This window comes from Myotis yumanensis, unplaced genomic scaffold (genome assembly GCF_028538775.1).
Source record: "Myotis yumanensis isolate MYYU_CA2020_CCGP unplaced genomic scaffold, mMyoYum1.0.hap1 SCAF_2, whole genome shotgun sequence".
Taxonomy (NCBI): domain Eukaryota; kingdom Metazoa; phylum Chordata; class Mammalia; order Chiroptera; family Vespertilionidae; genus Myotis; species Myotis yumanensis.
Window position 1 is genome coordinate 152,558,864 of NW_027223753.1, and position 25,563 is coordinate 152,584,426.

The 25,563-nt window shown below is 37.9% G+C and overlaps 1 protein-coding gene across 5 annotated transcripts in view; it reads right to left on the minus strand.

The window, feature by feature from the left end:
- The window catches only part of ZBTB20 (zinc finger and BTB domain containing 20), an 862,593-nt gene that overhangs the window by 274,458 nt on the left and 562,572 nt on the right, over positions 1-25,563 (minus strand). For 4 of the 5 annotated variants that reach the window (XR_011470308.1, XM_070406230.1, XM_070406231.1 and 1 more), the window contains one exon: positions 6,825-6,924. The exons of the other annotated variant lie outside the window; for it this stretch is intronic. The gene's annotated coding sequence lies outside the window, so the exon portion shown is untranslated. The remainder of the gene's footprint in view (positions 1-6,824; positions 6,925-25,563) is intronic. 5 annotated transcript variants of the gene reach the window in all.

Consider the following 25,563-nt stretch of genomic DNA (forward strand, 5'->3'; position numbering starts at 1 on the left):
ATCAGAAACACCAATCAGAAAGGATACATGCACCCCTATGTTCATAGCAGCCCAATTTACCATAGCTAAGATTTGGAAACAGCCTAACTGTCCATCAGCAGATGAGTGGATTAAAAAACTGTGGTACATCTACACAATGGAGTACTAAGCTGCAGTAAAAAAAGAAGGAATTCTTACCATTTGCAACAGCATGGATGGAACTGGATAGCATTGTGCTAAGCGAAATAAGCCAGTCAGAAAAAGATAAATATCACTTGATCTCACTCATTTGTGGAATATAATGAAGAACATAAACTGATGAACAAAAACAGATCCAGAGACAGAGAAGCATCGATCAGACCATTGAACCTCAGAGGGAAGGTAGGGGAGGGTGGGGGTAAGGGGGAGAGATCAACCAAAGGACTTGTATGCATACATATAAGCCTAACCAATGGACACAGACACCAGGGGGGTGAGAGCATAAATGGAGGGGGGGAGAGAACAATGGGGATAAGGACACATATGTAATACCTTAATCAATAAAGAAAAAAATTAAAAAGAAAGAAAACACAATAATATTGAGAAATTAACATAGAACAAAAGTCACAGAAAGTAAAATATATTTTCAGAACACCAATGTTTATATCTTATAAGAATCCCAAAAGAAAATGAAGGCAATTACAAAAAAACCCCAAAACAATAAAAACAATAATAGCTGAGAATTTTCCAGAATTAGAGTCCTGAGATTAGAAAATATATCTTGTATTCAAATCTAATATTTCAAAATAATTCAATATTTAGACAAATTTCAGAATGGTAATATATCAAAGATATAGAAATACTCTTAAAAGTTACTAGAGGAAAAAGGCAGACTCTCTACAAAGAGATGAAAAATAGACTGATAAGAGATTTCTCTTAAGTAATGATAATTGACAGAACAATAGTCTAAGATATAATTGAGTAGTATCTTCAAATGCTTAGCAAATATTCTCAGATAAATTGTTATTTAATATAAAATATAGATGTATTTAGGTATACAAAAAGAGTGTACTACCCAAGCACCTTCCTAGAGAATTACAAAAATGTGTAATTCCACAAGAAGAAACAAAGCCATTGAATCCAAGAATAAAGGTGGGCACAGTGTTAACTAAAATGTATGTATAAAGGTAATTAAGTATTAAGTATAAAAATCAACAACAACAAAAGTAGTTAGGTGTACATATAAAAATGTTGGCATGATCACTAAAGAAACAGATAAATCACCTATAGATTTTATGAGCACTAAAATCCATGTACCGGGTCACAAAAAATATTTCAAAAAGATATTTTTTTATTTAAAACCATATAAAACAAATACTATCATAATAATGCAATTAAATTCAGAATCAATAATAGAAATAAAGCAAATATGTGTTTAGAAAGGAAAAACACACTCCTAAATAACTCAAGGGGTAAAAATGAATCAAAACAGGCATTATAAAATATTTAAAACCGAACAAAACTACATATCAAAACATGTTAATCAGAAACTTGAAGAATTTAGAGACAGGAATTCATTTTTAAAAATAATAAAAGTATTGAATTTAAATGAGTAATAATTCAACTCAGGAAAGAAAAATGGTCTAAAATATAAGAAAGTAGAATGAAGATAACAATATTGATGAAAGCAGAAAGTAATGATCCTATCTAATAATAGACAAACATGGTAATTGACCATACCTTCGCTATGCCTCCCATTGGCTAATCAGCGTGATATGCAAATTAACCACCAACAAAGATGGTGGTTAATTTGCATACTGCAGGCAGGGCGGGTCAGCGCCATCCCACCTGCCCTGCAGCCATCCAGGCCTGCTATTTGCGACCCGGGGTGGCGGGCATCCCTTGTGAGATTCGACCCGGGGCGGCCGGGCAGGGCAGCAGCGATCGGCCGGCTCGGCCGGGCGTCCTGTGTGCGACCTGACCCGGGGCGGCAGGGCAGGACAGAGTGGCTCCTCTGTCACCCCAGCTTTCTCATCACAGCTCCCTTGGGGGCCTAAGCCTTTAGTTGGACATCCGCTAAGGGCTCCCTGGCTGCCAGACGGATGTCTGACTGCAAGCTTAGGCCTGATCCCCCAGGGAGTGGGCCTAAGTCGACAGGTGGACATCCCCCAAGGGATCCTGGACTACAAATGGGTGCAGGCCGGGCTGAGGGACCGCCCCCCCTCCCCCGCTTGAGTGCACAAATTTTTGTGCACCGGGCCTCTAGTAAAGAATATAAAAAGACACAATAAAGTAGATAAGCAAAATCAAAAGCCAGATTTTGAGAAAAGCAAATAAAACAGAATAAGGTCTAACAACTAGTAAAGGAAGAGAAAAGGCTCAGATGAATAATATTAGGAATAAGAGGGGGCACAGAGATAAAATTAAGCATCATCAGACTGTTATAACAATTTTATGCAAATAAAAATGTAAAAGTGTAGATTAACTGTTAATTGTACCTTTTTTTCTGAAAAAAACAAACAAAAAAACTTCCCAAAAATGACTTAAGAGGAAATAGAACACTTGAATAAACCAATAACCATGGAAGTAATTGAACTGATAATAAAAATCCACCATACACTACTTATTCCCTAATGACAGACAATGCCAGATCCAAATGATTTTAGAGGCAAATTTAACCAAATCTTTAGAATACATAATCCTTTTAATATAAAACCAGTTTCAGAAATAGAAAGAAAGAAATGCTGCTCAACTTATTTTATGAGGCTGGTATTACTATGACATCAAAACTCTACAATAACAGTTTAAAAAGGAAAACTAAAAACAAATCTTCCCCTGCAGACAAACTACATAAAATATCAGCAAATTAAACTCAATAGTGGATTAAAAAACACACCAAGACCAAGTAAATTTTTCTCCAGGAATTTTAAAAAATATTTAATATCAGGAAATATATTAATTGATGTCATATAAAATCTTAACATATGAATGGGAAATTTTATTATATTACTAGAGGCCCAGTGCATAAAATTTATGCACTGGTAGGGTCCCTAGCAGCTGCTGGCTTCTGGCTGGGTACTCCCTTCCTTCCTGGTCGGCCCCACCCACTGATCGAACTCCTGGACAAACTCCCGGTCGAGGGGAGGATTTGCATACTATGCTTTTATTATATAGGGTTAATGCAGAAAATGCATTACATATTTTTATGATTAAAAATGCTAGCAAATTAAAAACAGACTAGAGGCCTGGTGCACAAAAATTTGTGCACTCGGGGGGTCCCTCAGCCCGGCCTATGTCCTCTTGCAGTCTGGGACCCCTCAGAGGATGTCCATCTGCTGGCTTAGGCCCACTCCCTGGGGGATCGGGCCCAAGCTGGCAGTCAGACATCCCTCTGGCAGCCCAGCAGCCCTCGGGGGATGTCCACTTGCTAACAGGGAGCAGACCTAAGCTGCAGTCGGACATCCTTAGTGCTGCTGAGGAGGCAGGAGAGGCTCCCGCCACCACCGCTGTGCTGGCAGGCATCAGCCTGGCTTGTGGCTGAGCAGAGCTCCCCCTGTGGGAGTGCACTGACCACCAGAGGGCAGCTCCTGCATTGAGCATCTGCCCCCTGGTGGTCAGTGTGTGTAATAGTGACCAGTCATTCCCAGTCGTTCTGCTGTTAAGGTCAGTTTGCATATTACCCTTTTATTATATAGAATAGAGGCCTGGTGCACAGGTGGGGGCCAGCTGGTTTGCCCTGAAGGGTGTCCTGGATCAGGGTGGGGGTCCGGCTGGGGTGCCTGGCCAGCTTGGGTGAGGGGCTGATGGCTGTTTGCAGGCTGGTCAAGCCCCCTAGTGGGGACCCTCACCCCATGGGTGTTTGGCCAGCCTGGGTGAGGGGCTGATGGCTGTTTTCAGGCTGGCCACAGCCCCTTCAGGGTATGGGTCCCTGCTGGGGTGCCTGGCCAGCCTGGGTGAGGGGTTGAGGGCCGTTTTCAGGCTTCCCAAACCCCCTTCAGGGTGGGGGTCCCCACTGGGGTGCCTGGTCAGCCTGGACGAGGGGCTGAGGGCTGTTTTGAGGCTGCCCACACCCGCTTCAGGGTGGGGGTCCCCACTGGGGTGCCTGGACAGCCTGGGTGAGGGGCTGATGGCTGTTTTCAGGCTGACCAAGCCCCCTGGTGACTGAAGCTCCCAGCCTTTCCTTTTTTTGTGTTTTTTTATTTGCTCTAGCTCTGTGGCCATGGCGACTGGAAGCAGGTATCTGGGGTTTATTTACCTTCTATAACTGAAACTTTGTTGCTTTGAGTGGAGCTCAGAGCCAGCCGGGAAGCTTGGCTTCCTCCATCATTGGGGCAACCAAGCCTCCTGCTTGCTCCAGCTCCATAGCTGCTGGCCGCCATTTTGGTTGGGTTAATTTGCATATAGTCACTCTGATTGGCTGGTGGGAATGGCTTAAGGTGTAACAAAGGTATGGTCAATTTGAATGTTTGTCTATTATTAGGTAAGATGGTGAAAATTCCCTTGACACAATAATTTTGATTTATCAAAATCCTTAAACAAATATCACATTTCCAAAACATTGTTATTAAAGTGAGAAATGGAATAGATATTCCTATTATCACAGTTTGTATTCAACACTGTATAGAAGTCCTAGTAATGCAATATGACAGGAAAAGGAAATTAAGCATTTAAGGATTGAAATTTAAGGGGAACAGCTGTCATTATTTATTGATGGCATATGAGTCTATGTAGAAAACCTAAGAGAATTTCCAGTTTAGTCTGTAGAGTTAATAAGAGAGTTCAGCAAAGTTGCTAAATATTCACCAATAATAACCAGTAAACAATGAAATAAAAACAAATTCTCTATGTAATAGACAAAATAGTCAAGCAAGACCTGTAGATTGAAAACTATAAAACATTAAGGAACATGGAGGAAGCTCTGGTTAAGTAGAGGAATATAGTATGTTAATTGACAGTTTTTATAGCATTGTTTTAAATCTTCAGAGTATTCTCTAAAGTCAAGGTAATTATAAATATCATTCAGCAGGGCTTTTGTCAAACTTGACTAGCTTACCCTAAAATTCATATTGAATTGAAAAAGGCCAAGAGGGCTTTAAAGAAAACAATGCAGAGATTTACCTCACTAAATAACTAGGATGTTATAAAGTTTTGGTAATTAAGGCACCACAGTGTTAGTGTAAGAGTAGAGGAACAGTCCACTGATGAAATAAAAATACTAAAAACAGATTAGATGTAGGGGACAGATTGCATTGTAAATTATTGGTAAGGATGACTAATTTGATAAATGGTGGAATAATAAGGTTAACCACATGAAAAAGAATTAAAATAGGGTGTATGTAAGATACCATATAGAAAACAAATGCCAAGATTAAAGATCTAGAAAGGCAAAATTTTAAAATTGTTAGAATAAGTATAGGAAAGTTTATATGGAAGGATTTCTTAAATGATATAAAAGCACACATCATAAAGGAAAATACCAATAAAAATAACTGATTTAATTAAGAAGCTCTTTAAAAATGCTAGTACAGACACAGTTAAAAGAGAAACTACAAATTAGGAAGAGATATTTGTATTCTGTATTGCTCAAAGGATGGGAATCCAGAATATTACAACAAAAGCCAAAATCAAAAGCCATCCAAACAATAATAGCCAACAAATAACCCAATAGAAAGATGTGCAAAGATACAAATAGTCAAAATACATGAGCAAATCCTAATGGATTATAAGCGAAAATTTTTAAATGAGATATTATTTAATACCCAATTGCCTGACAAAAATTTTAAATCGTCCCATTCCAAATGTGAAGCACATGGAGAAGCTCTCAAAGATTGCTCATGAGAATATAAATGGATACTATCACTTTGGAGAGAAGTTTTACAATCCCTAATAAAGTTGAAAATGCATTGCCTCTTACAGTTTAGTAATTCCTCTATGTGTTTAAACATGTATAAACATTTTAATTGCAGTATAGGTTGTGGTTGGGAAACACTGGAAATAATGTCTAACAATGAGAGACTCAGCAAACAAATTCTAGTTTTGCATATAGTAGGATGCATTTTATATAAGCCCTAATATATGGCTTATGTAAAGTTATTCTTGATTACAGAGGCCAGAATAGTTTTGCTTGTTTTAAACCTTTTGTTAAAGCTTTGGAGAATGTTACCTGCAAGGGGACATGAGGGACCTTCCTAGGGTGTGATAAATGTTTTGTATCTTGGATTAGATGTTGTCACATGGATGTATCTTTACATAAACACTCATCAAGCTATACATTTCATTTGTGCACTTCAGTATATATGACTTATAATGGAAAAATAGAAGATAAAAAAGGTTCAAAATAAGTGTTCCAAATTAATTAAGCATTTTTTAACATGGGTCTTGAATTCTTGCATGCTCACATTATTCCTTATACTTTCATGTGTTTGAAATATTTTACATTAAGAGAATTGATAAGACAAAGACTACTGCTTTTCCTAACTAGAATGAGTCAAGGTAACAGAACACACTAGTGTGATCTTCTCTTCACTGTTCCTGACAACATATCCCAATATTCGAGGAATCAATAAGCACTTCATAGTCAAACATACTTACAAAGTGATCATTTTGTTGAAGCAAAAGCAGCACTCAATTAACTTCTTGACTGTCTACAGAATCTAGGCTTTCTTAAGTGAGTGACCAGCAGCATATATTGTTATGATGCTACCAATGCACAAAAAACATCCATTCATTTAGATCTTTCAACTATTCAAGTAGGGAATGCACTGCCTAGGACTTTTCTGATGTGAATCAACAGGTGGTTCGGCATCAATATAGCTATTTATTTGTGGGTTTCACCTCTGGTTTCAGAAAAGAAAAAGAGACAATACCTTTTCAATGCAGTATTTCAAGTCGACCACATGGAAAGCAAGGTTTTATTCCAGCCAATTCTCTTTCTCTCAAAACGTGGAGGAAAAGTGCCAGTTGCTGCTACTCTCACCACCAGCCATGGTACAGATGTTTGGAAAATGCAAAAATGGAGAAATGAAACAAAGAGAAAACCCTCAAAAATAAGTTTTGCATAAATGAAAAATAGGGTATATAATTATCATAGCTACAAAAAGGTAAATGCATTTTTTATTTATCCCCTTGTGTTAAACTAAAAGAACCAAAACAAACAAAATCATTGATGTTTTTACTTAATCAGTGTTTTGTTGAAACTGGCAATTACGAGAACCAACCAAAACATGGCTAAAAGTGGGAATAAAGAACAGATTTCTTTTAATCTAATAAAAGGCCTTTTATCTCCAAGAATGTTAGAATATGACCTATTTAAATGAGTACTTACTAAAGGAACAGACCCATTTAAAAATACTTGCTTTCAGGTGCCTAAATGGGTATGGAGTATTTCTTTGAAATCTTGTGAAAGAAAAAAAATTAATTGAAATAATACCAGTTCCTTACATTACTCAGATAAAACACAGTTTAGGAAGAAATGTCTCCAAATGATTCAAGTATATATCCCTAAGTTGGCTTAGCTAGTTCATAGCCCTAGTTATTCCAAAAGCAAATATCCTATGAGATTTAAGCACATCAATGTAAATCATTCACATAAATGACTGTCCTGTTTAAAAGAAAGTTTTTAAAATTTTAATTTAATTTCTGAGAGTATTGTCTGAATTGAAAGTCAGATCTTGACTTAGGTGCAGCTCTGCCACAATCCTGTTGTGTGTCTTTGCTGATGTTATTAAACATCTTTGAGTCTCAGTATCCACATCCCTAACGTGGGAGTGTGATATAGTCATAATCCTACCATGAGGCTCCTTTCTTGTCCTAAAAACCTATGAATCTAATGAAATTGCTCCAGCATAAGTATTTTTCTTTTCTTTTCTTCCTTCCTTCCTTCCTTCCTTCCTTCCTTCCTTCCTTCCTTCCTTCCTTCCTTCCTTCCTTCCTTCCTTCCTTCCTTTCTCCCTCCCTCCCTCTCTCTCTCTCTCTCTCTCTCTCTTTCTTTCTTTCTTTCTTTTTTTTATTGATTTTTTACAGAGAGGAAGGGAGAGAGATAGAGAGTTAGAAACATCGATGAGAGAGAAACATCGATCAGTCGCCTCCTGCACACTTCCCACTGGGGATGTGCCCGCAACCAAGGTACATGCCCTTGACGGAAATCGAACCTGGGACCTTTCAGTCCGCAGGCCGACGCTCTATCCACTGAGCCAAACCGGCCACGGCCTTTCTTGCTTAAAATAAATAGAAAATAAACACTCAAGTAAGGAAATATATATTAAATCTAAGTAACAAATAAAAAGATGAACAGAGTGGATCCAGAGACTCAAAGCATGGAACAGAGTGGGGAATCTCAGAGGGAAGGCAGGGGAGGGTAGGTGGGTGGGAGGTAATCAACCAAAGACATTGTATACATACATGGATAACCATGGACACTGACAATAGGGTGCTGAAGGCCTGGGGCGGGGGCGGGGGTGAAGCAAGGGTGGGTTGGAGGGGGATCAATGGGGGAAAAAGGGGACATAGGTAATACTTTCAGCAATAAAGAATTATTTTAAAAAAGCACATACACATACACTAATGAGCTATCCTCTAAATAGGAAGCAAGAACATTTTTTTGTTGTTGCCATTATCTATTCCCTAATGTGTATTTAAAAAGAGAGTTCCCATAAAGAAATATTTTAATATTTTTCCCTAAATCAAAAATAGCATATCGTTTCTTTGCCATTTAAGTTCTATTACAAAAAGAAAACACAAAATCATTACAGAAATCCTATTAGGAACTTTCAAAAGAAAAAGTCACTAAAACTCCATTTAAAATTCAAATCATTTGTTTCTGTTTTCTTTTACAGAAATGTAAGTGCCACCTCAAACTACTTTCATTTCCTTTTTCAAGGCCAATATATGTAGCTGTGTAAAACATAGGACCCTCTTCTCACACCCTTCCCACCTGTCTTCTGAGATAACAAAGCTGAGGTATAGATTACAGCGTGAGATATTTGGGATGGGCTTAAAACATTTCATTTGGGAGATGGCTATGGTCAACTTGACAAATATAAAAGGAAGTTAAGCCCCATCACTACTTTGGCAAGAAATTTGGGTTCTCATGGTTAAACAACAATCATCATTTTTACACAAGACTTTAAAAAATGAAAGCACCTAGGGCACCAGCCGGAAAATGCCTGAGAATGCAAGTGTTTCTGTCAATATTTAAACCAGATAAGACACTATCAATGCACCCTTAAGGAGGGGTCTAAAAAGAATACAGGGCACCTGACACCTTGGTGAATAAGAGAAGCTCAGCTTTATGAAAAGAGGCCAAAGTCTGAGGGCAAATGTTCCATTGTTCCAAGATCTGGTAGCTTATGGCACCAGCAGAGGCAGAATACTCAAGCAGCAGGCAAGGCTCCTGTTACAGCTCCAGTTTGGGTCTGTGTGCTGATAAGCCTGAGACCCACCAGTGTGCACACTCCGGGGACACCATGGGTGGGTCCTCCCCGGGGGGGGGGGGGGGGGGGGGGTTCAAAGGCTCTTTAAACAGAAAGACAGGAGTCAGATGTAGCATAGTGTATGAGCACTCCCTGCTGGCAGCCGAGGTTGGAGATGCACCGGTGTTGCTTTAGGGCTCTTGAAGGTTTCTGCGAGGGGGCTAATGGACATTCCTTGCTTTTCAGGGGATAAGAGCATGGTTCTGATTAGGTTGAGACAGTTCCAGATGTTATGCTTAATGAGGAAGAGCTGAGGAGAGGCTACTGATAGGAGGAACTCCAAGAACTGGCAAAAACTATCTGTGAAGCTGGTATATGGTTTTCATTAACGTTTCCGGACATTAACGTTTGATAAAGTATATACAGGCCTATGTGTGGACACATGTATCGGGGGTTGAGGGGGTAGGGGGGGAAATGAATTTCTGTTCAGCTCCTTTTATCTCAGGAATGCTTGAGATGGTCTGAAGTGTTTGAGACATTTACAGTTTTACTAGGAAATCCCATGTATAACCCTGATGCAACTGTCTGGTGCATCCACTGCACCTAAGCCCTAGACAGTTGGTCCTTGTTTATCTGACAGGCCTGGGCAACAACGCTGGTATCTCCCCTGTGCTCTGCTCTGTTAGGGTTCTCCTGTATAATAAGATGAAGGTCAAAATGGCAGCCTGCTAAAAGCAGCAGTATTTTAGCAGCAGGAATAACTTGCTTGTCATCAACTTGTTAATGTAATAGTCAAGCATCTCTTTGACATGTACAGCATCAGCTAACTTCAGCAGATAAAGGGTCTAGAACAGGAAGATGCTGCAGATGCTTTAGCTCAGAGGAAGGCTTAGCAGAGCCAAAACGTCAGCAGGGTCTGTTTGTTCCATACTTTCCATCGGGCTCTGTGAAAGAAATGTTAGATGACTGCAATGACAAGTTTGTGACAAGCAAGTCATTTGTGCAACTGGTGCGCTCCTGTTTTTATCTGTTTACCATTCAGACGTGTGAATGCCACTGCAAGCACTTACAGGATTTCTGGCTCCCATTAAGGGGAAATGGTTCCTCCATGTTTAGAATTTTCTGCCTCAAAGAGAATTACTAAGCGATTATTTATCCCTGTGGTCACAGTGTCACACAAAAGCACACTCTTGAGTTGTCTCGTTGGACTCTGAATCATGACATGGAGTCCCGGGGACTGGATAGCTTGGAGCATCAGAAATTTCTCATTTAGTTTATTGGAGTGACTACAAAGCAAGCCTGTGAGATTCAATAAAATTGTGGCCAGCTTAAAATACCTTGCTCCTTTGCTCTGGGATCATTTATCAAGGCCATATGCTTCAAGACACATAAACTCACTTGTAATGAATAGATCCCAAGAAGCCAAGGCCTGACTGAGTTGCAGACACTGACATGTGATCACACATGTGAGAGTTTTTGGAACAAGGACTGCTTTAACTGTTGAGAAGGGAATTTACATGGCTTCCTCCCTGTATTCTGGGGGTAACCAGAGGGCCCATCCAAATCCAAAAAATGCTGTAAGTATAAAAAGTAGTATCATAATAGAAAATTAACAGCTAGGATTATCCTCTCTAGGTTGACTTTTCCATAGTAAATGGAGACTCTGGCAGGTTTTGAATCAAGAATTCAAGAATGCCGCATTGGATTCTTCATCTGATATCAGTGACTGGCTTTTGGTGAGTCATCTTTACCTCTTGGGAGGGAAGGTACAAAATAATAATGCCTATTCCTTGTTCACCTGACATGAGTGTTCTCAGGGTCAATGTTATAAAAGAAGAAGAGAGCATTTAGAACTCAAGGACAAGAGTAGTACTTCCTATAAGTCATGTAGTGTCCTATCTTTGATTTAAATGGTTTTGTCTGTTGTTGGTGCTAACTTTGTAAATAATTCTAGCACTCACTCTTAAAGAACGTGGAAGCATGAGGTTTGAAGGCAGGGAGACAGATGCTCTCAGTATTTGGAGAAGCAGAGCAAAGCTGGACCCCAGGGTGAAGTGTCAGGACTGGACAGAAAAGCATGCCGTGAAGCGAGGCAGTGCTTGGTGTGGGTGACACAGAATATTATAGAAATGGATGACAGCCTTTGCTGAATCAAGATTTTATTGTTAACTAGAGGCCCTAAGCACGCAATTCCTGCAAGAGTAGGCCTTCACAGCCCCGGCTGCCTTGAACCTCACAGCCCTGGCTTCGTCCAGAAGGTCGTCCGGAAGGACGTTTGGATGGTGGATGGTCATTCCACTATTCAGCCATTTGGTCTATTTGCATATTACACTTTTATTATTATAGATAATCATTCGCCAGCACTACATGTGTTATACAATTTACATGTGTAATATAATCTACCTAACTCGATGGTGTATGGGCAATCATTTTTTTCACATGTTGAAACTAAAAGTCAGAGAAATATAAATACTTTACCATCAATTTGTAAGTAGCAGAGATTTGAAATGAGTTCCCTTATCCGGAGCTCTTATACTCTTAAACCACGGAAGAACTAGTCATTTCCACTGCCTTCCAAAGACTTTTCTCTCGAGTTTACTGGAAGACATTTTAATCTATAAATATAGATACTCAGGAATTTGATTTAAAAGGACCAATGAGCATATTCTGGCCTCAGCTGTGCTGCTGCTATCCTTCTGAGGCCTCTGGGAAAGCTAGCACCATCACAGCACCATCACGATGCCATTTCTTTAGCCCTGGCCCGGCCTGTTCCTGCTTTTATACCCTGGGGAGGAGGTGAAACTGATTCTAACCTAATTATGTATCTGTGCTGTAAATGCAAGGGGTTTGGTTACATCTTGTATCCATGCCAACTCCTTTCTCTCTCTTCGTGTGGACAGCCTTTAGTTCACCCTGCCCTCTGCTCCCATGCTACCTTCAGGGACCCTCCTTTTGTCACTCATCTGCTGTTCTTTTTAGGTGGGGGAAGGGTCAGGCATCTTTCTTTCCATGACAGGGATTCCTGAAACAGTCTAAACTTCCAACTTTGCACAGAATGCATCCTTTGTTCTGTCTTCTACTTTGTTTTCTTTAATGATAGCTTTGCCACAGGTTCCCATTCGTGTGTAATTCAGAGCTATGTAAATCACACTGGTAAGCAAGACTCTGCTGCTACTCTATCTTAAAATGAATGTGTCTTAGAGGTGGAGACTTCTGAGTGAGGCACGTCTTCTGAATATTACCTGCCTAATCGTGGCTTTCTTGTATGAGTGGCTAAGAATAAGCTCAGGGAGCTCTGTATCATTCCTTTGCCTCTTTTTAGTGTATGTTCAGAGTAGATTACAAGAGGTTTTTAGCTCACACAAATTGAATATTTTAATGATATTTCTACTTTTTTTTTTAACTTGTAGTGGTTTCTCCAAACATAGCATTCTTACTTAAACAGTACTCAAAAAGATACTATGCATAATGTTGAGTCATTAGACCACAAGGCAATGTGCAGAGGAACCAAATAAACTGTGGTCTGAGTCTTGATCTGGTGCCTAAGTTTGTTTGTAGGGACTGCTAGGATCATGGGGTTCTCACCATCACAGGCAACCCAAATAGACTTTTCTATTTGTACAAAATGTTCTACCTGACATTGAACCTTAACCTGTGTTTCTACAATTCTCCTCATGGCTTCTAGTTTTTTCTCACTCTATCTTTCAATCCTGAGAGCTTCCGGGAATTAATAGTTTAAGAGCTCATTAAATTCCCACTGTACATCCCATCTCCCCCCAAACCATGGTAGAAAGGAAAGTTAGTGTACCTAGTTTTTCATTTCCATTTGGATGTTGATAACATGTGAGGCAAAACATTCTTAATCTCTTTGATTTTCTGTCCTATCCTGTGGAAATGTTGCTAGACAAGTTCAGGCAGACTTGACTGCTTAGCTATTTTAAAGGACCCTATGAATAATTATACCATGGCCACAGACATAACCCATAAGTGTCATACTACCTTGCACACACCTTTACTGCAATGCCTATTCCACTGCACTGTAGTTATCTAACTCTATGTCTGTCTCTCCCACCATCCTATGAGCACTCTTCAGTGATAGACACTTACTTACCTGCCTATCTCTCGTTCCTAGAAGAGTACTTGGCAAGACTTGGTAGATTTTTTTTAACTAAGGGGGTCTTTTTCCCTAATTCCATTCTGTGAAAGTCTCTCCCTATTTTATAACAAATACCACCAACACATATTAGCTTCTTATTTTTGAAGATGAATAAAAAATACTTCAGCCCTGGCTAGTATGGCTCAGGAGTTGGTTGGAGTGTCATCCCGTTCACCAAAAGGTGGCAGGTTTAATCACCAGTCAGGGCACATACCCAGGTTGAGGTTTTGATCCCCTGTTGGGGCATGTATGGGAGGCAACCAATTGATATTTCTCTCTCACATCGATTTCTCTCTCTCTCTCTCTAATCAATAAAAATAATAACAAATTTTTAAAAATACTTCAGTTAGTGCCATAGGAAGGGAATGGTTTAAGTTTAATGGATATTATTCCATTGATTTTTAGAGAGAATGGAAGTGAGAGGTAGAGACAGAGAGAAACATCAATGTGAGAGAAACACATTGATTGGTTGCCTCCTGCATGCACCATGATCAGAGCTGGGGAACCTGCAACCAAGGTACGTGCCCTTGACCTGAATCAAACCCTGAACCCTTAAGTCTATGGGCCAATGCTTTATCTGCTGAGCCATACAATTCCAAGAGATTCACATACATCACTCAACATTCATCGGTCTGGACACATAAATGATCACTGGGCCCATGACTGCTAGTTAAACTGGTAGCTTCCAGGCCACTATTACATGAGCAGAAACTGAAAAGTATATGCATTATACCTATTGAGGGAAAAGAACTTTGATTATGGAGAAGCATATAGCTATTTCACCAGCTTATGCCTTCAAGAACAATGACAATGGCCCCCATTCTGGTGCAAGTACATCAGAAATTCAGTACTAACCTTTTTTTAAATCCTCATCTGAGAATATGTTTTTATTGATTTTCAGAGAGAATAGAAGAGAGAGAGAGAGAGAAAGAGAGAGAGAAACATATTGATGTGAGAGAGAAATATCAATCAGTTGCCTCCTTGTACACGCCCCGACTGTGGATCAAATCCACAATCCAGGTATGTGTTCTGAATGGGTAACAAACCCACAATCTTTTGGTGTAAGGGATGATGCTCCAACCAACTGAGCCACCAGGTCAGGGCCTAACATTTTTTTAAAGTAGATCTTGAGGTGAGTACTAAGAAGCATTCCTTTAGTAGTTATAACACCTTTTACTTGGGATCCTTTTGAGTTAAAAGCTAGCAAGTGGACATTTTAGGAAGGCGGAGGTAATAATCATTACAAAATCATCCAATCCTTCAAAACTAAAAACAAGAATAGCAACTTATTGTCCAAAAATAGAGAGGGCAGATCTCTGAATAAAGGTGTCCTGTGACTGGCACATAACACAGACCTGGAACTAGATAGGCCGTTTACCTCTGTCTTTTGGGGCAGGATGGTAGATCTTTATTTGAGTGGTGTCTTCACTAAGGGATCACAGAGACACTAACAAAGCTCATCTCTACAATACCAGTAGATTCTACTTTATGTTAAGATAGACCTTTTTGACAACCCCTTTGAGTGCTTTGTTGACTCTAGCTATAGAGTCAAGCAGATCTTTCTTTTCTGGCAGAGGCAGCCAAAGCTGAAGACTATTTATATGTGTCTTCCCTGTTGAGGTGGGATCAGACATACTTTCATCACCTTCATTCTGCTGTGCTCATTTCTCTCACTTCACTCTGTGATCAGTAGACAAAATACACACTAGAGAAGAAAGAGCTGAAGAAGTTGCTAGGATTCCTGAGGAAGAACCCAAATCTTACCTGCTTTAGGCAAGAGAGTATTTTAGTATTAACAAAAAGAGATGGTTAAATTGTAGCCCATCAAATTTCAAATACAATTCCAATGTGTGTCTAAAGTGATCCAAGAAAACCTAAAATTCCTCCTGTTCTTAGCTATAAATTCTGCAGGCTGATTCTGTATTCTCATCTCATTCTTATTTCTCCCTTTGCCCTGGAAAGGAATAGTGTCTAACATTAAACAAACAGTGTACATAAAGAACAGATATAATATATATTCTTAAATTCTGAATCCAGAACAATAGGAGATTAAGTTCTTAGCGCAGCAGATGAGTCTTACTGGCAGTAATAGAGACATGATTCATTCATGAAAGGTACCGAAAATGTTCTCTATTATATCTTGAGATGAAGTTTTGGTGGTGTAAAAACCTTGTGGTTAATGTGGCGTATTGTAGGGTTTTTCTCCCTCCTCTCTGGGACCACAAAAACAGATCTAAGTACAGACAGAGGCAGGAGAACATGTTTATTTCTTCATTAGAAGCTGTACATGTTACTATATTCAATTAAAAATGAGTTAGACAGAAAAATACCACATCCATTGATGTAGACTAGGTACAGATCCTTATATATCTATAAATTTTCTTTTTGCTATTCTCTCAGTCCTCATGCTCATTTTTCATTTTTGAGTTTGAGGCATGTTCTTATATTGCCAGATGATTTCTGGTGGTTGGAGTTCATGGGACATCCCTTTGTCCATCCATGCTGTCTAGTTCAAAACAAACTCCCAATGGCATTTCACTTACAAACATGGTGACTGAATGAACCTAAAAAATGACTGCTGTATTATGATGTAAAATCTGGAGGCAGCATTTGTAACTGGTCAAATGAACTTTTAACCTTACAAATGACTCATAATTATGAGGCAAATAAATCTGCATATTTCCCTTTCTGAGGTATAGCTAAAGGCTCTTGAGGGCCTGAGTTTGTCTTCAGTGGTTGTACTGAAACTGCACTGTTAATGCTGTCGATTAGGCAGTTCATTTCTCAGTCCCAATAAGAGCCATCTTAAGATCTCTATGGTGTATAGCAGATGCTGGCAGCACGTGTTCACATGTTAGGGACCTGACTTAAAAATACAGACTGGGAAAGATCTGTCATTGGCATGAAGCTTGGGTGAATTCATTAAACTTAGGAATTCTTGCCGATCCAGTGGGTCCAAGGAAGAAGCTATTATTAATGACTCCATCAAGGAGCATTAAGAGTTACAGGATATTCCCTTGGATTCTGGACACCTGGATTATTTGATCTGAGCATGACCTAAACAAGTTCTTCCATATTTGTCCTAGGTTGAATGCAGATCTCTAAGATAAAACTGGTATCTGGTAAACTCCCTAGTTTCCTTGTTTCTTTCTTTAAAGTTCAGATTCTTTATACAGATATGGTCAAGGTTACAGGTGGGTTGAGAGCACATAGTAGTTCAGGAACGAACATGTTACAACTATTGGTTTCCCTTACAAACCTTGAAAGACCAATAAGTTATCTGGGGGAATTTCATGGGAAATTGTCATAATAATGCTTTAATGGTTCAATTTAGAAATGGGCCATTTCACTGGCCTAATAGAGAGGACACTAAGAAACATTTGAAAATGTAAATAGTTTAGTTTCAGAAAAATACCTTGTCTCTTCAACTAATTCATACATAAACTAGAGAAATTTACCTAGGAAGTCTATATTTATCTACCATGAAATAGCAACAATAATTTTGATCCAAATATCATAACCTAAGCAAAAAAGAAATACATAGAATATAATTTTTAAAATGTAATGCCTACATATGTAGCTATATACTATAAAACCACGGAATAAATATTGTACAATGATGCTGTTTTCTTCAGTTTCTTACTAGTATTTTTTGAAGATTCCTATTTTTTATAGAGAGGGAAAATGACATCATAGAAATGAATCAGGCAGAGAGGTGCGGAGGGCAAATGGGGGATGCCCACATACTGTCTACAAAGTGTTGCCAGTTGTGGAAGGATCTGACATCCTTCCACTAATATCCACTCATTCGGATTCCTTACTGAGACACAAAGAGTGTGATGGCTGGCAGACACTGCATTTAAGTGCAGTTACCGAGGCCCCCAAATATTGACAGAGTGCCAGACTCTAAGATACACTATTGACGTACACAGCGGCCACAGCTCCAGACACCTTTCACACAGAGTCTTTAAATGTCACAGATAAATGAATTTACATGAAACTGGGAGAGAAAAAGGAAGAGCAAGAAGAGAGAAAAGAATATGGAACAAGAGGCAGGATAAGAAAAAAGGAAAGAAGAAAGTCACTCCCATACCACTGACATAAAAGAATGTGGCATCTCTCTAAAGTTCCTCACAAAGGATGTGAGAGCAAGCTTTCTGAATGCATTCTGCTCCCAAAGCCCTCCAATACCTTTACTAATTTCATTGTGTATTCACAAAGTTTAGGAAGATACATGTTATGGAATAGCTTGAATAAATGATTTCTCAACAAAATATGGTTCAAGTATAAATATTGCAAAACTTCTTTTAAAATTTCAAAATAAAGTAAGGGAACCATAGTGCAAATAATTATGAGGAAGTCTCCTAAGCAGTTCTTCACATACATTAGAGGTTAAAATTCAAGGTGCCATGAAATTCATTTTTCACCAAGACATCAATGTGTCCTCTGACAGTTTTCTTGCCAGAGTCCCACTAAAAGCAGTGACACCTCGTGGGTTTATTACAAGATATTGAGAAATACCTTCTTCCTTCTCCTGCCTCTCCCTGCCTTTCCATAGAAGACACCTGCCAGGGAAATACGTGAGGTAAATCCATTACTTGATACATGATAACAGAAACCAACCAGGGTTATAACCAGAACAACCAAGGGCTCCTTAGAAATCAAATGTAATTCAATATGTTTTATATGTAGATGAAGCTTTTTCACTTGGAAAGTCATCTGCGGAGGGCACCTTCTCTTGACCCTCATGCACTGCAAAAGCAACCACATTTTCAAGGTTAGAATATGGCTTGTGTATGCACTTTTTTTCTATATTAGAGTTGTGCAATCTCCACATTTAACACAGGGCAATCGTGCCAATGCCCACAAACAAAATTCTTCCTCCTATTCAAAAGCACCTGGATAAAAAAAAAATATGTTTTAACCTGCAACAAAATGGTTTTGAAAAGCCTCAGCTGCCTTTTTGCTAGCATCCCATGAGGCCTTGGTATAAATGTTTTTTCTGCATCTGGCTTTCTCTGTCTTGGGTACCTGGGACATGAGCAGCTACTTGGAGAATAAAGTTCTAAAGCTCAACCATTCATAAGGGATTTTGTTTTTGCATCAACTTCTCAATGATTTCTTAGTATTCTTCTTTTTTATATTAGGAGATAAAATGGAAGGATTTAGACTTCCTGCCATGGAAAAAATAATTATTTTCTCTGTTTTTAAAAGCTTTTATTTTGAGGACAAAATCAATTTTAACCCAAATGGAAATTGCAGTAAAATATCAGACACTGTAATCAGTGACTGCATTAAAACTTTCGAGAAGTATGCCAACTTCCATGTGAGCCACAATTCAGTCAGATCACAAAGACATTATTCACTTTGCCTGTGGCCATTCTGACATTTTATACAGTAAAATTAGAGCTCAAGACATTAATCTCTAATATGTTAACACATTCATGCATACATTTATACATACTATATGTACAGACATACATAGAGTGATCTTTCAGCTGTGACCATACAATAAGCAGAGAGGTTTTGGTTTATTCCAGGCTAAGGTCTAGCAAACACATTTTAAAAAAGGGTACTGAATTTTTCTGGTTATAAAATTAAAAATATTTACTACATATTCAATGACTAGCTAAACCACTGAGGTACATTCCTATAAGAAGTACTGTGAAGTTGCTAAAAAAGAATAAAGTAGATGTATATGCTACATGACAAGATATGACATATATGGTACAATCTCTTGTATGAATAAAATGAGGACACATATGCATACAAATATACTGGAATATACATAATTATACTTTTTTTATGAGAGGTTATACAAGACACTTTTGACTAGAGGGATAAAAATATTTCCTTTAATTTATGTATTTTCCTATTCCATTTGAATTTTCCAACTATTTGTTTACAAAATAATGCCAACAAGGGTATCTGAGTGGCAAGGTTATTAAGAAATTTTCTCCTTTACTTTTCTCTGTATTAAAAAATTAATATACGATATTTTAGAAGGAAATATTTCAAAAATAAATCATATAAAAGTAATTCATGATAGTTATAAAAATTTGAAAGTGCTAGAAAAGCATAAATTAAGTTTTAAGAAACCCAACAACTTACACTTCTCTGATCCAACAATAACTACCATTGAATTTTTGGTGGGTTATGTCCAGTTTGCAAAGTCCCTTTGCGCCTGTACTTTGGGAGTAAAAAAGATTCTTTTCATAGGTTTAGGTTGGGGGAGCCATTCTGCATTGTACCTTCCTAGACACTCTTCACCACCGCACTGTTTTTGTTAGCCAGTACACTGTGGGAGCAGCACAGGCCATATGTGACACTTCTCCAAATTATACAGATCTCTCCCTTCATCTGGTATTACTCACTGAACAGCATGATCCCTGTGCCACCTCATAATAATAGTACATGACATCTCATGATGGAGCAGAGGTGGCCCCATGGTACCCCACGGTTATTAGAGAGTTCTTGCTGGAATCATTTTTGGAGGACTCAGAAATGCTCTATTCTTCTGAATACACAGCGATCCTTTCCTGCAAGGTACTCAGCCCTAGCACTTCTTCAAAGACTAAGGAAGCTGACGGAAGCATTTACTTAGTGATATTTCTCAGGCAATTGACCTAATGATTACAACACCTTTTAATACTTCATTTGTTGAGGATCCTTTTCTGAAGAAGGTATTAACCCTCTCTTCCATGTAAACAACTGGTGCTATTATTTATCATTTAAATACCTTATCCTCCTTTCAAAATTTAAGAATTTTCTCACTTTTGTTGCTTCTTTTATTGAAAATAAGATAATAATGACAACCATTATTTTAGTTATGGCTCATTCCCATTGTGCTTCCTATGGGTTGATGTTTATGTACACTCTTGCCATTTAATTCTCAAAATTTTCTGTAGCTGTTCTTGTTATTATTATTCTTGTTTTATAGATGAGAAAACCCAGACTTAGAAATGTTGAAAAACTTTCCAAATGTCAGAAATCTGTAAGAGGCAAGTGAAGACTCAAATCTGCATCAAGCTGATTCCAAACCTACCTTAAGATCATCTTCCAGGTTAGGTTTACATGACTCCTTATTCAGAGGGAAAACCATGCCCAGAGCTATCCTATCTTTCTATGACTGTGTGTGTGTGTGTGTGTGTGTGTGTGTGTGAGAGAGAGAGAGAGAGAGAGAGAGAGAGAGAAAGAGAGAGAGAGAGAGAACTCCAAATAAAATGTTATAAAATTTCTCTAGGACCTCATGTTCCTTCCTCACCTCTAAAATGGATAGCACCTACCTCAGGTTTATTGTGAGGACCAAATGAGATAATATAAGTGAAAGCACTTAGTATACCTAAAATAAAACATTATCATTATTGCTATACAAGTTTCCCTTCTTTGCATAATGGATGTGTTCTAGGGAAGGTGATTATGAAAATGTATAGGCTTAACTTCTATTATCAAATCACAGAGCAATTACATTATGAAATCATAGGAAAAAGATTCCTAACAAATTGAAATGAAGACTTGTACGGCAGGGGTTCAGGTGCAGGTTGGGTCTGTGAGAATTATACTGGAAGCAGTCTCTGTGTTGGCAGCACTTTCTAGGTCCTCTTATCTCCCTCTCCTCAGCCTCCTTGGTCTGGTAATTCCTGAATCTACTCCAGCAGTTTCCAGAGATGATTTCCTTCTTTTACTTTCATTCAATAAAATTTGTATGCAACAACTGTACTTCACCTGATGGCCCTACCCCACACTGATATAGAATCGTTAGAAAAACTCCTTTAATTTGTGATTTCTAATTAGGTAAACTCATTAGTGTCCTTTGTACTCTGTTTGGTTATAAGTTTCTGTTATATATGTATCAACAATACTTGTGTTACCTTCATCATATTCATTCTATTGAAAGGCTTCTGGGTCAGGAACCATGTCTTCTACTTTCTGGGAAACCCTACACTTACAGGTGAGTCCTATAAATAAAATGAAACTTTAAATAGTACTGACTTCACCTCCAACTCATAACTAAGCCTGACTCTGTGCTTGAAGTGCTATTTTCTTCCCCTTGTCTAATCAGATATGAGTGTGTTGTGTTACTGACTGAGGCCAAGCTATATGCTTCCAGCATGCACTTCTTCCGAACAACCAGCTGAAACTTGGTCCTTGGATTTTCTTGTTGTACCGGGGACTTATTCTTAAATTAATGCTTTAAATATATTTCTCCCTCAGAACATCCTTTACTTGTGGAAAATATTAAAAAATAATGGAATTTAAAAAATAAACCACATGTTATCCAGACCTTGGGAAAAGCAGTGTTGTTTGAAAACATCGGAGCCAACTAATCAGGGGCACAAAAGCCTTATTAAGTGTATCAACTTTCTTATCTTTAGAGCTCAGGTAGGAAACAAGATTCAATCTCAGCATGCCAACAGATATCAAGTGAGAGAGGTCAGCATGGTCTATACTCTTACAGGCAGCTTGGATACATCAGCTAGAAATATTCTTCATAAATGCTAAAGGAGACCACATTCCAGATTATTTCACACATGACAGCTCTCTGGGAGGTCACCAGACAGCCTCTCTGATTCTGGACTAATTCATAAAAGCTGTTGTTATATTTTATTTAATATTTTGCCACAAGGAAACCACAGGATCTACTTAAGACCACCTTTATTTTATTGCTTGCCCATATCCCCACATCTGTCTGCTATCATCCATTTTAACACTTATTCATTATACAATAATGATCAAGTACATTAGGAGGATGGGTAAATAGATAAATGATTGATAAACAGGTTGATCAATAAATAGATAAATAATAAATAGCTAGCTAGTTAAAATATGAGTAATGACCTCAAGAAATGGCTAAGGAAGGAGATTCCAAATAAAGAATCCTTCAAACTAAATATTGAAGAATAGAAGGGTTATAAGTATAGAGAGGAAAGGTTATTATGCACTGGGAAAAGAAATCTTTTGGTTTGTGAAAGGGAGTAGCAAGAAGTAAAACTGATGATTTTGAGGTAAATTAGGGCTAGATAATAGGGGAACTTCAGTGCCAATCAAAAAACATCTCTGTCAATAATCTAGGTCTGAAGAAAGTTTGTTAAACAACCCACTCACATCATAATTTCAGTAGAGGATGATAATATGTCACAACTATGAGGCTTTGGCGTCCACAGGGAAGGTGCTACATTAGGGATAGAAAAAGGGTACTCATGGCAAATGAGTATTATTCCAGCAAAGATTATCATGCTTCATCTATTGAGGTTAATCATGTTATATGACATAAACAAGACTCTCACCAGCTCTTAATCACATTGCCATTGTGCCTCAGCATCCTTCGTTCTCAATAACAAATCCTATAGTTGCCAAGGGCTGATGGTGAGTCTGGCTCATATGAGAGAGGCGAGTATCCTGAGCAAATTTGAGATATCTATAGAAAAGTTTGACATTTGCTGTCATTTGACCTTGAATAGAGCCAATATGTTCATGAATGACTGTTTTCATGAATATATCTAGTTCAGGTTCTCCCTAGGATATCAACTCATTTCAGTGTATTTGGAACTCTGAAATATCCTTATATATCCTTAAAAGTTCACTGCTAAATGTGTAGGACTCTTGGATTCTAGTCATCATAGAAACACTCCTTTCTCAGCACTTCCTATCTGCCCCTTTACTGCTCCTAATTCACTTACTGACTTCTGACATGCTTAATATTTTATGTGTATTTATTTATTTTCTGTCCTTCCCCTCCAAATATTAGCTCTTTGAAGAGTTTTTTATGTAGGTCTGTTTTGTTCACTGTTGTAACCTCAGCATCTAGAATAAATACTTGTTGAAAGACCACTTTTGACAATGAAAACAAACTATTGAAGAGGGTAAGCAAATATGAACTAGAGTGTGTGTGTGGGGGGGGCAAGCTTTCTACATAAAAGCTCCCTCCAAAAATTCATGTAGCATATAATTCAAAAATATCTTTAGCTAGTAACTTCATGAACTAATTTTCTATGGAACTCAAAGCACTTTTAAACATGTTTCTATTGCTTTCTTACTTATAGAAATAGTGGTCTCATTCCTTCCATTGTATAAAGATGTTCTGGGGGTACAGCAGATGAATTTGGGGTTTCTGACTCCAAGGGCTAGTTTCTATGCACTGTTAATAATATTTTAGAGCTGAACTGCACAGGCTACTAGAATTTAAACCAATAAATACTGCAATTAGCTTATGAACTCTGCTAGCACACAGCTTTCTCACAGAAACAAAGAAATGAACAAAAACAAACTAACAAACAGCAATAAAGAAAGCAGAAAGGTAAACACCTTCAAAGCTAAACATGGGTATTTCTTAATTTTCACTTTGAAATCCATATTTTCTTTTTTCATCATAATTGTATTGCATCCTACTGACAGAGAGGAATGAGATTTAGTATACCATGCAAATGATGGTAGGTCAGCCACTGCTAATCAAGCTTCCCTTTTGTCAGATCCTCCTTTATCCTGAAAATATCTTCTGGGTTAAAAACCTCATTCAATGGATCATATTTTTCAATATAAAAATCTAAATTATTAAAGTGCTAAAAGAAAAAACTTGGAAATTCTTTCATAATCTTGGCATGGGAAAGACTTTCTACCTATGACTCAATATTCAGAAGCCATCATATAAAAAGATAGGTAAATTGAATTATATTTTTTTAAAAAAACTTCTGTATGGCAAATATATATATATATATATATATACATATATATATATATATATATATATATATATATATATACAACATAAGGAAAATAATTTTAAAAATGAAAAACTGGAAAAAACATTGGCAACACATGGAGATAAATGGATTATCTCCTTAATGTATAAATCGCAAGAAACAATGGAAAAGAGCAAGAAACCGATAGAAAAGTAGATAAACAAACACCTTATAGAAAAAATAAACACCAAAATCACACATGTCAAAAGATACCTATTTAAAATACAGGGAGATACCCTTTTATTCCTATGCATTTGGCAGAAATCCAAAGTCTACAAAACCACTATTTTGTTCAGGCTGGGGGTAAAGAGGCACTTCTGTATATTGATAATAGGACTGTTCAGTAATAGAACTCCTGTTGAGATCTATTTGGCAAAATTTAAGATGCATAAAACCATTTGACCAAAATTTACTTCTTAGGATTTATCCTCCAGAAAGCCTGCACATCTTTGAAATGATTTATATACAAGGTGGTTCACTGGGGAATGTTGTTGGAAATCACAATTGTTTATAAATAGGGACAGGTAGGATGAACTATGATACATGTACATAATGAAATAGTGTGGAATTGGATAAATGATTGCAGTAGTTCTCTATGTACTGATATGGAAAGATCCCCAAGATATGCATGGAGAATGCAAGATTGAGAACTGCATTGAAAAATGCAAAATTGACTAACTCAATAATGATCTCATATAAGAGTGAAAATGAAAGTGTCATGGCAATAATAAAATGCTTCCCAAGTTCCCTATCTTTTAGCCACTAACAGCCAACATTTGGGCAAATGTGGCCAATATTTGGCATCCCTGAGACTCTGTTACCTTGGACCATAAAATGCCTCAGGTTCCTCCCTCCCTAGCATGGCAGCATTCTTATGATGTTATTAAATAACTGCCCCTTTGTAAGCCCAATGGTGTTACTAGTAAAATCTAAAATGGCATTAGAATGTTTCAACTATGAACTAATTGGGACAAATCTAATTTAAAAGCCTAAGGTTATTTCCCGTATGTCCTACTTTCCATGTGTTGGTTGGAGAAGATCGGGTTATCTACTTATTGCTATATAAGAAGAAGAAAACATACTTCTCTAAGAGTGTAAATATATGAGATTATTAAAAATAATAAGTATAATATAGTCACTTATTAGGTAATATGTATCAGGATTTTAAAGTGCTCAGGTGATGTATTCAGTATGCATATGATTATCAGCACTAGGCAGAAGAAGACAGCATTAAGCTGATGATGTATGTTGAGTACTTGAGGGTTCCTAAAGTAGAAGCCTTATTTTATTTAATAATAAA